The 15,914-nt window shown below is 38.6% G+C and overlaps 1 long non-coding RNA gene across 1 annotated transcript; it reads right to left on the bottom strand.

Annotated features, from left to right (window-relative positions):
• Positions 1-4,826: 4,826 nt before the first annotated feature.
• Positions 4,827-6,448, bottom strand: LOC137190630 (uncharacterized). The gene is made up of 3 exons (XR_010930269.1): positions 6,180-6,448; positions 5,354-5,424; positions 4,827-4,944 (listed from the first exon to the last, which is right to left on the bottom strand). It is a non-coding gene; the product is annotated as an uncharacterized lncRNA (long non-coding RNA).
• Between the last annotated feature and the right edge of the window lie 9,466 nt (positions 6,449-15,914).

Here is a 15,914-nt window from a genome sequence, read left to right as displayed (position 1 = left end):
GCTCTGCCTCCCATTCTACTTTTAAAGACTGTAGGAACCATCAGCATTCTAGGAGCGCAGTGTTCTAGTGGGATAATACGGTACTATGAGCTCTTCAAGATATGATGGTGCCTGACCATTAAGGGCTTTGTAAGTGAGGAGAAGGATTTTAAATTCAATTCTAAATTTTACAGGAAGCCAATGTAGCGAAGCTAAAATGGGAGAAATGTGATCTCTTTTTCTAGTTTTAGTCATTACACGTGCAGCTGCATTCTGGACCAGCTGGAGAGTCTTTAGAGACTTGTTAGGGCAGCCTGATAATAAGGAATTGCAATAATCCAGCCTAGAAGTAACAAATGCGTTGACTAGTTTTTCTGCATATTTTTGGGACAGGATGTGCCTGATTTTTGCGATATTACGTAAGTGAAAAAAGGCAGTCCTTGAGATTTGATTTATGTGGGAGTTAAAGGACATATCCTGATCAAAGATAACTCCCAGATTCCTTACGGTGGTGCTGGAGGCCAGGGTAATGCCATCCAGAGTAGCTATATCATTAGACAATGTGTTTCTAAGGTGTTTAGGGCCAAGCACAATAACTTCAGTTTTATCTGAGTTTAGTAGTAGAAAATTGCAGGTCATCCAGGTCTTTATGTCCTTAAGGCATGCTTGGAGTTTGTTTAACTGATTAGTTTCATCAGGCTTCATTGATAAATATAATTGGTATCATCTGCATAACAATGAAAATTTATGGAGTGTTTCCTTATAATATTACCTAAAGGAAGCATATACAAGGTGAATAGTATTGGTCTAAGAACAGAACCTTGTGGAACTCTGTGTCTAACTTTTGTCTTCATGGAGGATTCATCATTAACATGTACAAACTGAAATCAGTCTGATAAATAGGACTTAAACCAGCTTAATGCAGTTCCTTTAATGCCAATTAAATGTTCCAGTCTCTGCAAAAGGATTTGATGGTCAATTGTGTCGAATGCGGTCTCTAACAGGACAAGTATGGAGACATATCCTTTGTCCGATGCAGTTAGGAGATCATTTGTGACTTTCACCAGTGCTGTCTCTGTGCTATGATGTGCTCTAAATCCTGACTGAAAATCCTCAAATAAACTATTGTTATGTAGAAGGTGTCTGTGATACATAGCCTGTTACTAAAGACAGATTGATCATATCTAGTAAAGAAGTGCTAACTAAGGGTAAGGCTTCCTTAAGCAACCTAGTTGGGATGGGTTCTAAGAGACAGGTTGATGGTTTAGCTGAACAAATCACTTAAGTTAGTTCAGGAAAGTCAACTGGAGAAAAACAGTCCAAACATATGTCAGGATTTACAGCTGTTTCTATGGTGCCTGTGTTTTGGGAGAAATCGGTGCCTGTTGAGGGCAGGAGGTGGTGAATTTTGCCTCTCATAGTTAGAATTTTATCATTAAAGAAGCTCATAAAGTCATTACTACTGAGAGCTATAGGAATACATGGATCAATAGAGTTATGAATCTTGTCAGCCTGGCCAAAGTGCTGAAAAGGGCTGTTTTCAATCCTATAAATCAGAACAAGGTCGAGGGTGTGGTTAAGACAGTGAGTGGGATTATTTACACACTGAGAGAAGCCAATTGAGTCTAATAACGAGATAAACACAGTGCTGAGACTATCATTATCGACGTCCACATGAATATTAAAATCACCTACTATAATTACTTAATCTGTACTAAGGACTAAATTTGATAAACACTCTGAGAATTCAGATAAGAATTCAGGGTACACTATAACACTATAACAAATAGAACTGGCTGTAGAGTTTTCCAGGTTGGGTGAGAGAGACTAAGAACAAGGCATTCGAATGAGAATAAATTTAGGTCTAGGGTTGATGATTAGGCTTGAGTTGAAAATGGCTGTAACTCCACCTCCTCGGCCAGTATCTCGAGGAATGTCGAGTATTAATATGACTGGGCGGAATGGATTCATTTAGGCTGACATATTCTTCATGACACACCCAGGTTTCAGTAAAACAAAATAAATCAATATGATGATCTGAGATTAAATCGTTTACTAATACGGCTCTAGATGACAGAGATCTAATGTTCAAGAGTCCACATTTAATTCTCTTATTTTGTTGTACTATTGCAGTAGTGGTTTTAATTTTTTATTAGATTTTTATGAATGACTCTTCTTTTGTTTACTTTGGATTTAATTGATTTAAATGGCTGGGGGACAGACACAGGACAGACAGGTAACTGCTCTAATGGAAGCGCAGAGAAGTGTGTAGCTCTGCTCCCTGGTCTCAACCGTGGGTTGTCATGGTTTTGGTCGACTAATAAACTCAGCCGTATTTCTAGATATGAGAGCAGCTCCATCCAAAGTGGGATGTATGCCGTCTCTCCTAATAAGACAAGGTCTTCCCCAGAAAGTCTGCCAATTATCTATGAAGCCCACATCGTTTGCTGGACACCACCTCAACAGCCAGCGGTTGAATTGTGACATGCGGCTATACATGTCATCACTGGTCAGATTAGGCAGCGGTCCAGAGGAAACAACTGAGTCCGACATTGTTTTTGCATATGTACACGCTGACTCAACATTAATTTCGGTGACCTCAGATTGGCGTAATCGGGAGTCGTTACTGCCAATATGGATGACAATCCATATTGACAATTGACAAATATTTACGTTTATTCTTAGCCAGCAGTTTTAAATTTGACTCAGTGTCGCCCACTCTGGCCCCAGAAATACATTTAACTATGGCTGCTGGTGTCGCTAACTTCACATTTCTGACTATGGAACTGCCAATAATCAGAGTTGGTTTCTCAGCAGGTATGTTACTGAGGGGGGAGAACCTGTTAGAAACATGAACTGGTTGGTGGTGAACCGTGGGCTTCTGCTTAGGGCTATGCTTCCTTTGGACAGTCACCCAGCCACCCTGGCTTGCCGGCTGCTCGGGAACTACCAGGGGAGTAGGAGCTATGCTAGGTCGGCCCGCACCGGATACTGGGGGCTGGCTAACTACATTAGCTACTGATTGTTTTTCTATGGTGCGGAGCCGTGCTTTCAATTCACTGAGCCTCACCTCCAGCACTGCAAATAAACTACACTTATTACACGTACCATTATAACTAAACATTTGACACACCGAGCAAGAGAGAGCAGGAGAACGAGAGGGAGAGAGAGAAGTCATCGCTAACTGTTTAGTTTAAGTTAGCTGCTAATGCTAGCTGCAGAGCTAAAATAACTAACAACTCTGCGATTAGCGAGAAAAGTCACTAAGAGAGAAAGCTCTGAGAGTGCTTGTGTAGAACTGATGAAAGTTTAAATATACAGCAGGTATTAATCCACAGTAATGTGAAATATAGCAAAATCAACTGAGTTGAGAGCAGCAACAACGCTATCAGTAAACACAGTCGGCAACTGGAAATGACACAATACGCTTAACGTAGCTCATCAGCACATCCTCAGTCCTCAGGTCCTCAATCTGCAGTCTTTCATTGTTAAATTAACCTGAAATGCCTTTGCAGATGACTTGTGACCACCAATTATTGGTCACAAGTGTGGAGGCCAAATAGCCTGGCTCGTTTCATGACTCCCACATTTCCCGGGAGTCATCACTGGGTCATCGGTTTTAGCAAGGTATGGCAAATATATACAATTAATGCTATTACTTGTTTAATTGTGGCACTGATCAAGTAATTTCCTCTCCTTTTATTAACAGGGCACTATGATGGACTTCTGCTGGGGGACAGAGGATGCCCTTGCACACGGTTCTTGATGACCCCCTATCCTGACCCACAGACACCACCAGAGAGGTGCTTTAATGTGGCCCTCAGTAAATGCCGGGTCAGGAATGAGATGACCTTTGGGGTCATCAAGTCCTTTTTTAACAGTCTCCGTGGTCTGAGGGTCTCTCCCGAGCAGGCCTGCCAAATCATATCAGCATGCATGGTGCTCCACAACATTGCCACCATCTGAAAGGAGAGAACCCCTCATGTGCCATTGGTGGCACCTGACATCGTTGACCCCATCACTCTGGATCATCCCACTGGGGCAGCCATTAGACAGGGCATTACCAATCAATTTTTTATGTAAAAAAAAAAAAGAAAGAAATATTTTATTTCATATATCATTTTGATTCTGTTTTATTCCAAATTGAATTATCTGTAAATACTGTAGCCTATGTTCTATGTGTGTAGCATGAAGGAGCTACAACTTTCGTCTTGTTTTGCAGCCCTGTGTTGTACAATGACAAGTTTAGTTGACAAGTTGAACCTTGAAAAAAAATCACCAATCACAGGATGTGTTTCACATTTTTATTTTAGTTGTTCTGCCTTTGCTGGGAAAAGAGAAAAAGAGTCATAAGTATACAATGTCAATCATGCTTAACCAATAAAAATACCATTTACTGCAATACCTTCTCCAGTTGCTCAATTTCCAATTTGAGCTTTTTGATTTCTTGTTCTTTTTTAATATTGTCCAGCTCCAGGTTCCTTTTGTATAGGACCCTCACATTGTCTGCTCCAACCTGTATAAATAGTATTAGTTGATAGGACATTGAAGTGTTCATCAAGCAACAGAGATCAATGGGATAGACTTTTCAGTCATATTGATGTTGTAGAGTGTTCATGATTCACCTAGCATGGTGTGTTCTTGGTAAGGCTCACTAAAAAATGGACATAGGACTACTAGAAAATATAAAACCCTTACCCTTTGCATTCTTGAAGGCCTAGAGGTGGAGGCCACAGGCTCAGGGGAGTGTTGCATCCTCTTCCTGCGAAATAAATCAGCAAGTGAAGCTATTTCATTTTTTGAGGTCACCTGAAGCAGTTAAACCTATGTGCAGACTATCACAAGCATGTAATTGATACATTAGGCATAACTGGGTCCACAACTTCAACATATGATAAAAGATAAGTTTACCCTCACAGCCATCCCTGAGTGTCCAGACAGTGTCTCCTCATCATTGATCTCCTCCTAAAAATTATTTAAGAGAATTGCATAAAATGCTGGCGGCTCCGGCAAAACCATAGTATCTGCGTCGACTGTAAAGACTTTTCACACCAGATTGCCTGGACAAATATGCATTTAGTACTTTATCACCAAACCACTTATACATACCCAGGACAAACAAATGTTGCTGGGAGCTGCCAGCACCAGGGTCAGATGTGACACCCCCTTTAATCCCCTCCATTATTGGCCGACCTTGATTGTTAGAGAAGGCCAGTTTCTCTGAAATTGTGAAGTCTGGTGGAGCTGGCCCCGCTCCAGTCTTCCTCCTCTATTTTTTTTCCTGTTTGCTTCAGGTAATATTAACACTTTTTACATTTTACACAGCATATCATCCACACACTAAAAGAATGATAAAGGCACAGCAATTACATACCACTTTGGAGGATGTTTTTATGCTTGGTCCTGATTTGCTGCCAAGTCCTTTTTACGCTACTGGTACTGCAGCTATTAGAACACCAATTAGAAAATTGATTAGTCTTTTATAATACTTACCATTGTTTTGATATGTCATATTGTAAATTTATAATGGTGCAATAGGTAAGGGTTACTTGTGGGATGCGATTTTGTTGAAATATATCAAACTGTGTTTGGAATTGTAAAAAGAAACTAATAAAAAAAACTAACCACTATTGAAGACAATACTTTGAAAAAAAAAGAAGAAAGAAAAGTGATAGTCTATTGGTATTAATCACTGGCAATATTCAATCTATAAAATTAATTTCACTTTGATTGGGCCAAAAGCTAAAATAATTTCCACTTATCCTTCATTATGGGACAGAGTCAGACCTAAATGCACTTCTTGAGTATAATGTTTAAATCTGCTGCATCAAGTTTAAGCTCTGAATGTGGGAATCATAGAGAGTGCACTGAGTGGTAAAATAAATATATCAATTTACGAATTCACACGACCAGCAATGTTCTGCCAGCATTCCTCTCTTGCCTTATTTGCAGCTTTTTGCTGTGATAATTGTTTTATATTGCTCATAACCCTCCATTGTTCTTCTTGACTAAAGTAGACGGCACGCAATCTATCCATTTCATGCAGACTAAGAGTCAAATGACACATCAAACGCCCCTTTTTATGGGAACACACACAGAACCTGAAGCAGAAAGCCTGGGTTAACAAAGAAAGATCATAACCACCATCGTGATACCAATGATCTCTGATTGCGAGTTTAGGGTTTGTCAAGCCAGTTTACCGAAAGAAAGCCTGGCTATGTTGAACTTCTCTGACACAGAGAACCCCTCAGCTCTCTGTGTCAGTCCTACCATGCTCTCCCAGCCTAATGGCTCCCTGTCTGTTCTCCTGTTTTGTCACCTCACTCCCCTCACCTGAGCTTCTCTGCCCATCTCCCCACCTGCATGTCATTTCTTCGTTAGTTCAGTTAGTTTTTAAGTCCTGGTTTTGTGTTCAGTCTTTGTTGGATCTGTTTCATTCTGGTTTGTTCCATCCTGTTTAGTCTGTTCAGTTTGATCTGCTTGTGTGGTATTCTGTTTTGCTTTTTCATGCCAGCCTTGTCTTGTATGCACAAGCATTCAATAAAGTGCCTTATGTCACTCAGCCTTAAGTCTCTGCATTTGGGTCCATTCCTCCTACTCTACATAACAGTGTGAACCTATGTGTGAATGATTAGTTCCTACTGATGTGCAGGTTGGCACCTTGCATGGCAGCCCCTGCCATTAGCATATGTGTGTGTGAATGTGGCTTGTAGTGTAAGAGCGCTTTAAGTGGTCAGAAGACTAGAGAGGCGCTATGTAAGTGCAGTCCATTTATCATTTACCATGTCTCCCCGGATCTTTGTGTGTGTTTTCGGCAGAAACTCTCCTGCTCTCTGTCTGCCCTCAATGAGTCTCTCCCCAGATGGCAGGCGGGGTTGCTCCAATTCTGGTTCTATGTGCGGTCTGTGTGAGTTACAGACCAGTGTTGGCGCAGCCAGACACACTTTATCTTGCGCGCTATACACTGAGCTATTCCTTAAAGTAGCTACACTACTTATATACATTTTAGTTTAGAAAACATATTAACATACTTTTTTTTTTTTTTAATTCCCTAATGCTTAGGCCTGGCGGTGGGTCAACTTGCACTACATTGACGGAAACCCTGCAAGTTATCTCTGATAAGTTAGTCTATGTTCTAAACACAACACTGTCAAAATACAGCTGGTTTGTCAAGGTTAGCTGCACATAGCTGTATGCTATTGGCAGTGGAGCACCTTATATGCGGTATTATTGAATGATTAATTAGAGAACCCCCGCTCCCTCCCCTGGGTGAGCTACTGCCACAGATAGAATCTAATTCTGTGGGAAACACTGGTTTTCAGTATTGTCACATGAGCACTTTTCTAATGCATTCTCTCACAAAAATGACACGCACAACCAGGCAGACTGCCAAGGGTGCTGTCAAGTCAATAAAAAATATGCAGAAAAAAGATGAGGGTAAGGGTCTCCATAGACTGCTCACTAGCACTTTGCCAGTGGACATACCATTAAAATTATCAATTTTTTAAAGACCACTTGTCATCATGCAATTCAAAAATGTTTTCGTTCTAGCTTAATTATTCACATCAGATATCCTGGGTTATATTGTCATTTGCTAAATTTCACATGTATATGGCAATACAATGGTACAATAACACTGCAAGTATTACTGAAAGCCTGTTGTGCATTAATAGAATTTATCTGTGGTAATTACATTTATGCACAATCATTAATGAATGTCTTCCCCCTGAAACAATGAGTGTTTCAGGGGGAAGTGTTTACCTTGTCCTGTATACATTTGTAGTCAGAAGTATAGTTAGCTCCTGCCGCTAACTGGGATATAACAACCAGAAGTTGTGAACATCGTTGTCTCTGGAGATATGACAACACATACATATATTATAATATTAAAATTACTCCCAAGCATCTTTGGTTGCATTTCTTTTCTTTGTAAACATCTTCTCGTTTTGCATTCTTATGTTTATAAGCTGCTTGTTTTTCGCAAAAAAACAAAAATATACAACACTTTACAATCAAATGACCACGTCTACCGTTTTCTAGACTAGGGAACAGTATATTTGACCCTAAATACAATGTAACCTTTAAGTTTTTAACATCTGTGTGGCAATATTAAATGTCTATGTTAGTTTGAGCAGTTTACTCGTAAATGTTTGTACAGGTGGTCGCACGGAACTTAACTTTTCATCCATGATGAACACAATAGGCGTTGCACGTGCTCAGTAAGTCAGCATCGATGCAGGCTCGCTGTTGGAGGTTTTTATAACCCACTTCCACTCCCAGCTAGTTGGTTTGGGATGGCACTTAATATGGCGGATAGGGAGAAGGTGTAGGGGCTACTTTGGAAAAGGCCCCATCTTTCAAGACCTGCAGGGGGATGAACGCAATGGAACCATTTGCGCTCTGATTGGACAAACTGACTCTGCATTTGACCAATCGGATTCACACGTCAAAACAGAGTCAAAATTTGTACTCGTAACTTGTAGTTTGTAGTTGTAACTTCAGTGTCGCGCACACAGGTAGGAAATTTGTGTGTCCGTCTCTCAGACTTCCTGAAACCTCACTGTTGAAAAAAATCCTGCACAGATTTTAATTGCACATACACAAAATATTTCTACAGCTGTAAAACTAAAAACCCTATTACACATTCGCAAACCATGTCACAAGCTCAAAATATTTATGACCATTATTTGATTCTATATATGGGACAGAGAACTAATGTTACTTGAGTCTGCTTTTGCCTTTAATGTTTTTTTAATGTAACATCAGTCAAATGGATCATGGTTTTGTGGTCATGTTAATCAATGCTTTTCTGTAAATTGTGTTGTTTGAGAAAATGAGTTCAGGGCATGTGTGAAAATACATAATCCAGAATAAACAACTATCCACACGCTAATCATCAGGTGATTGTTACCATCTGTTCTTCTCACGCTTTGTTTTTCTTCTCATATAGTGTTGTGGGCTTGTGCTGTCTCTTTACTCCTGTACATACACCAAAGTAACCAGGTTACACGCAGACAATACTGTAAATCCATATATAGATCTGCAGCAAATCAGTAACCAGATGTTACTCCTACTGCCAACCTTATTTTGCTAGCCTGGCTCACTGATTTTAACTATTATTGACAGAAGATGCTGCTTCCTGACTTTGTTTTCTTTTTTTTCTGGCATGTGTGTGTTTCACAGCAGCTGGATAGTGCTATAAGAGGAGAAAAAAAAAAGCTAACTTTCTGTTGGTCAGGTCTTCACACAACTACTGTCACTTTTCACAACTGAGGGCACTATAGATCAATAACAATGGAAACTTTGTATCAGTGCATCTGTGTATTCCTGCCATAATGACAAACATTTAGGTGTGAATTTGAGTATGACTGTCTTTCCAGAACCCTGCTTGTTGCCAAGTGTGAGCTGTCTCATAAACTGCAGAGCTAATGTCTGCGCAGTGTTTCTAGGTGGATAGCACCGTTTTTATTGCGTTGTTGTTTCGTTATGCTAAGGTCATTTGTCATTTGTTATCAGGAGAGAGGCTAAGCACTTGGAAGCATGCAAAAACTTCGCTTTCGTTGGAATTTCGCGGAAAATCTGGCCCGGATGGACAAAGACACTGTAAATTGAGATGAGAAATGTTTCACAAGATACACGGATTTATATACACGGAGTAATAATGGGAAAGTTTCATGATATAGCAAAATACATTAATAACAAGAAAAGCTTCCTTTTAAAATATAATAATTTGGTATGTAGTCATATAAATTTGTCATAATATTAAAAAATATGGTAAAACAGGAAAAGGATCCTATTAAAAGGAGAAAATCCTTTTGGTAAAATTGACAGAACACTGTATTTCTAGAAGGCCTCACCTATTTTCCAAGTCACTGGCCTACTTCTCCTTGGCCTTTCTTGCTATGTAAACTGATAAACACTTTCTATGCATTCATGTAAATGTGTAGAAAGTATTTACCAGTTTAAATAGTCACCTCCCCTATTACTTCAAATCTGTGTTCTACTTGCAGAAAATGTTTAAATAAAACCCCCCCAGTCAGTCATAACCTGGGCTTTTTGTTGTGCAGCAAGACCCCTCTTCATTCTTAATTCTTCATGTTTTTTATTCTTGCCTGTGATTGCCCAGCATGGAAACTGATCAAGCCGGAATGAAACTAAATCAAAAGGCCGCTGAGGCAAGCAGGCAAACCTGCTGCCTCTCTTGCTCCAGTAAAAAACATTGGCCCATCCAGGTGCATGCCTGCCTACGTACCTCTATAAGCTCAAGTACCCATTGTGTTACCCTGTTCACAAAACAAAATAAGAATAAAACAAAATACTATTTAACTAAAACTAAATATGCTATACAAACAAATAATTAAACTAAACAAATAACTGGCTAATGTGTTTAATACTGCCAAAACAGAAAGATCTGTTTTTAATTAATATATCTGGCAAGTTGCAAATATTACACTTAATGTATTACTAAAATATTCAGTGACACAATATTTCTTGTTTTTTTTCTACCAAAATGGGCCAACTGATCTTGCAGTATAATATCCGATGATAGTAACTATATCATTGTTAATCTTTTTTTCTTGTGTGATTATAAGCACTGTCAGCACTTGGTTAAGGTTAGGGAAAGATGATGGTCTTGGTTTAATACAGAAAAAACAGGGAACATGAAAATATGTGACAATAATACAAAATAAAAATTAATTATTTTGTACCTCATTCACAAGTGTTGACATTTTTTATGGTTTAGCTGCAATAGAACATGCCTCACCCTACTAACCCTAAAAGCAAAAATAAAACTGTATATACTAAGTTATTTTTCCTGTTCACTGATTAGTTACTTATTGTTAAAGGACAGGTTCACAATTTTTCAAATGTGTCTTAAAACAACAGTTAGGTGTCCATATGAACAGTGAAAGAGGTTTTCCTCACTGTAATCATTCCTCTTGTTCATACTTGCTATTAAAAGATTCCCTTCAAATGCGCTTTTAATGTAAGTGATGGGCAACAAAATCCAGTGTGTCCTCACAATCATTTTGTGCAAAAACGCATTTAAAAGTTGATCTGAAACTTATATGAGGCTTCAGCAGTCTGACTTAGTCATATCAAGTGGATATCTGCCACATTTACATTCTTTTTATCATCAGATTCCCTTTTTGTGTTTCCTCGGACAGTGTTTCCCTGTTGAGCTGTGGCAGAAGTACAGTAACACAAAAAGGGACATTGGCAATAAAAAGACTAACATTGAAAGACAAATACTTGATTTGACTCATTTGGATGCTGAAGCTTCATATTAGCTTCAGATAAACTTTTAAATACATTTTTGCACAGAAGGAGGACTGTGGATTTTGTCCCCCATCACTTACAATGAAAGTGCATTATGAAGGGATCTTCTAATGGTCAGTATGAACACGATGAATGATTGTGGCATTTGGGCACCTGACTGTTGTTTCAAGACAGACCTCAAAAATTGTGGAACTGTCCTTTTAAAAGAAACTCCTGAACCAACCACTGTAAGATGTATGAGTATATTGATTAAGTAGAATTATATGATATTATATGATCCAAAATAATTACATGATCTGGAACAAAAATACTTTTCCCCACACAATACAATTAATATGCAAAGAATTACTGTTTTAAAAATTATTACTTTTTGGAACACTGTACCCAGTTTAGGAATGTATACCCAGTCATATTTGTATATCAATTTTTTCAAGGATTATTTTAAAATATGAAACATCATCAGATTTCCACTACAATTAAACGACAATACTAGAAGTCATACTGCACATGATATTTGTTGTTTGGGAGAAAATATATAATTATGATGAATTATTCAACAGTATTAAATTGGTTTAGGATTAGGGTGGGAGTTCAAAAGATTGATGGATTAGCACTAAATTTATATCAATCAGGAGCACATAGGGCCTACTAGATGTGCATACCAAGAGCACTTGGTGACAGTGAAATGACAAACAACAGCAAGTCCGTTTACATTTATTTAAATGACAAATTTAACATTATACACAGCAGATCAAGTTTAACATGATTGGACATCAAAACAATAAACTACTCTGGCTTTCTTTCATGATACAGGCTAACAATCAGAGTTTGTATGTGTGACACAACTGCCAAAGTTTTAGCCACAGATGATCTTCCTCAGACGAAGTTGAATAAGTGAACATACACTTATTATTTAACAATTAATAATTAAATGTCATTACTATCCAGCCCTGGTGCCAGAGAAGAGTAATTGGCCGGGCATTTGGTTTGTATGGGCAGCCCAGTTTTACTTTAATCAATGTGTTTATTATCTACGCCAACCATTTACGTATGTTAAACTATGCTCAGCAAGAAGCATTCACCTCATAAAGTTTCTTACAATGTGGGAAGCAAAACATAGCCTATAAATTGGCAGTGCAGCTGTAGTCTATCTTGTTATTTTACACTGTTATCTTCAATCTGAAAGGGGCTCATATTCAACCAATTAACCTGCTTTGTCATTGTGCACGCACTAAAAGTAGAGTTTGGGGCTAAATATTGTGTAAACTGTGTAATCACACAGCCAGTATTCACTGGGTTTGATCAGCCTACCATCTGTTTAACTTGTGACCATCAGTGTGGATACTGCAATGAGATTCAGCATTTCCTCTCAAACAAGCTATTTAAAAAGATTGATTTCAGAAAAATAAGAAATGTGAATGCTTCTTGTTGGTGATACCATTTAATTTACATAATGTAATACAAAAAGGACCAGACAAATACATACTGTGTTGAACATATGATAATTTCAGACTTTTAGGAGGACACCAACATGTTCTGTTCGTGTTTTCAACAGCTGCCGTCACCACAACAACAACACATTCCCCTGAAAGTCACCAGATAACGGTCTGTGGTCAAACCGAAACACTGGTGTTACAAATCAACTAGTTTTCCTGTTAACTGGTTACCTTTGTTTGTGAACGTTTGTTATGGCGACAGCAGATGTTCTAATCACAGAGAGGAAACGTAGCCGACCCTGCAAATTCAATTCAATTCAATTTTTATTTATGTAGTGCCAAATCACAACAAAAGTCATCTCAGGGCATAATAAAGTATTCACATTGCAGCATGCATACAGCTGTCACTGAAGTTCACGTACTGAGACCTACAGAGACTTCAGGAGAAATATCTGAGCTGGTTAAGTTAGGCACATTTGAAGGCTTATGAGTAGAAGTGTGTTTTAAGATGACTCTTGAAGAACTCAATCAGTCATTGTCAGTTACGTATGTGTTATTTGTGATGACACCGAGGCTGGAGAAGCAGAAGCAAACTGAGAGAATGCCATACGGAGACAAATTTGGCAAGGATGCTAGGGACTGTTATTTGGCTAAACTGGCATCTATAAACAACAATGATCCATACGCTCCATACTCCAAGGACCATAGCAACCGCAACCACCCACAAACACAATATCCAAATGTTTCCCTTTCAACAAGCACACCCAATTTTGGGGCAGTGATTAAACCGCTCAGTGAAGACATCCCAACATATAGTCATACATCTCCAGAGTTTTAATAATGCAACTTTCTTTGTGACTTCATCAAAAGTATGTCATCAGAAAGAGGACATGGTCCAAACATCAAATGATTATAGTTATGTTATCCCAAATAATATAAGCAGACATTATAACCTCTGATCTGAGGTGAGAAATCTTTAACTTTAGGGGTGCAGCAAACTGGCCTTGTGTGGCTGCTATCACTGCAATAACAGTGGTCACAAGGTAATCTAGCAGAGGCATTGTAAACCCCAAGGATAATATACAATTGTTTTTGCTTTGAAATAGGCTATGTGTTTGGGTATATGAGAAGTTCTCAAACTCACTTGTGTAGCACACTGCTCCATAAGTTTTCCTTTAGATTTAACACCTGGTATTGAAACCCAGGTGGGGTTTTTATTTTGAAGAAAATACATCAAAATATAGTTAAGAATAATTCTGATCCCACAGTATCACTAAACTCAATAAACCATCAATAAGCTGAATTAATCAGAAAGATAGTCTAGTCTATGAAATTATGAGTGATATAAATCATAATCAGGTTTTTGCAAGATTAGCTATGTTTCCTCTCCGTGATTGGAACATCTGCTGTCACCATGAGAAACTCCCAACGTTTACAAAGGTGGCTGTTGCTGCACAATCTGAGTCGACCATTGATGTGAGTCATGTATGAGCAAGCGGCTCCGCCATCTTGGACATCTGGGTACGGCAACACCAGTTGGAAAAACCTCATACTCACCCAACACAATCGCAACGCGCAAGAAAACACAAAAGAAGAACTTTTGACTGCTTTTAAAAATACTACAACTGAAGGCTTGTTACAATAAGCTAAATCCAACAACGAACCACAGTCACATTTAAAGCCATACATCTTAACATACTATATCTCTAAAAATACAAGTAATGTAATTTTCATTATTATTGAAATTAAATAATTATCACAGCCACATCATCTATCTTTAGCTCATACTGTCTATGCTTTAGCTTGGTTAGCACATGCATTCAATATGTTAGCAGCTGGTAGTTAGCAATGCAACACACCTCTGCTTTTCTCATGTAAATCCATATATTTGAATGGATAGTTACTCATTGTTTTATTTTTATTATCCTCATTTTATACAAAGAAATATGCCGTCATTGACCAGCTTGACATCCTCCACAGAGGCCAAGAATGAGTATAAATATCATGGAAATATCTGGAAATCAGACCTGGATATCAGCTCTTGCCTATTGTGATTTCAGCAGAGAATGATATAAACTAACTGAACTTTTTAACATTAAATTACATCCATTATACACTCATAGAGCACACAGCAGACTGGTAAAATGTAGAAAAATAAATAACATAGAAATATAATATAAAATATGTTAAATTTAATAACACACCAGCACAAGGTTTCATAGAAAGGTAATGTTGTTTTCTTTTCGTGTTACAATCAACGGGACCCAAAAAAAAACAGCTACATTTGCCGTGGGGGAAAAACGAATGAGGAAGACCATTGGGACCAACTTTGGTCTGGATGCCCAGGTACAGTGGTTCAGCTAGGGGTGCATGGTTTAAAGAAACCTCCTCTCCTTCTTTCATCGAAGCCTTGGAGGAAGAGCTGTGCCAGATGTCCTGGTGATCCACCGTGGTGGAAATGACCTTGGGAACACAAAGAGCGTCAAGCTAGTCGCAGGGATCAAGCAGGACTTGCAAGACCTCCACTGACAATTCCCTCAGATTAAAATCATCGTCTCTGCCATCACCCAGCGGAGCCGCTGGAGGTCTGCCCACTATAAGAAGACAGACAAAGCCTGGTGCTTTATTAACAGTGTGATAGCTACCTTTGTTTTGTCTGTAGGTTGAAACATTGTACGTCATCCTCAGATAAAGCATCAAGGTCCTGGCCATTTTTTGCATGACGATAAGTTCATCTCACCACTATAATAATATAACAATATATTTAACAAATATGATATTTATCCAATATTGCCTAGTGTCTGAAGGACCAAATCCAATAGGGTGATGCTGGATTTGGATTTCCAACTAATGTTTTGGCAGCAAAAAAGAGGCCAGGATTTTATACTTTGAGATGTTTGATGTGCACTTTCTTTTTTTTTCTTTTTTTTTAACATACAAGGGTAGTGTGGTGGAAACTGCCTTCCCATGATCAAATGAATGTGCCAGTGAGTGTGCAAAGATAACATTATGCCAATAAGAGACAGTTCCCAGGGAGTTAGCAAGAAGGCTAATCTGTGGTTTAGCAATTTGGTTTTCTGTGTGAAATGATTAAAGGCCACCAGGTCCATTTTTAGTGTGAGAGAAAGGCGGAAGATGCTGAGGCAGTAATTTATAAGATAAGTCACACTTGTATTATCACAAAAGAATCAAGGTCATTCATGAACTCAGAAATAATGA

The sequence above is a fragment of the Thunnus thynnus genome, chromosome 10 (genome assembly GCF_963924715.1).
Source record: "Thunnus thynnus chromosome 10, fThuThy2.1, whole genome shotgun sequence".
Taxonomy (NCBI): domain Eukaryota; kingdom Metazoa; phylum Chordata; class Actinopteri; order Scombriformes; family Scombridae; genus Thunnus; species Thunnus thynnus.
The sequence above is the reverse complement of the archived record's forward strand: the minus strand, read 5'-3'. Positions and strand labels throughout refer to the sequence as shown.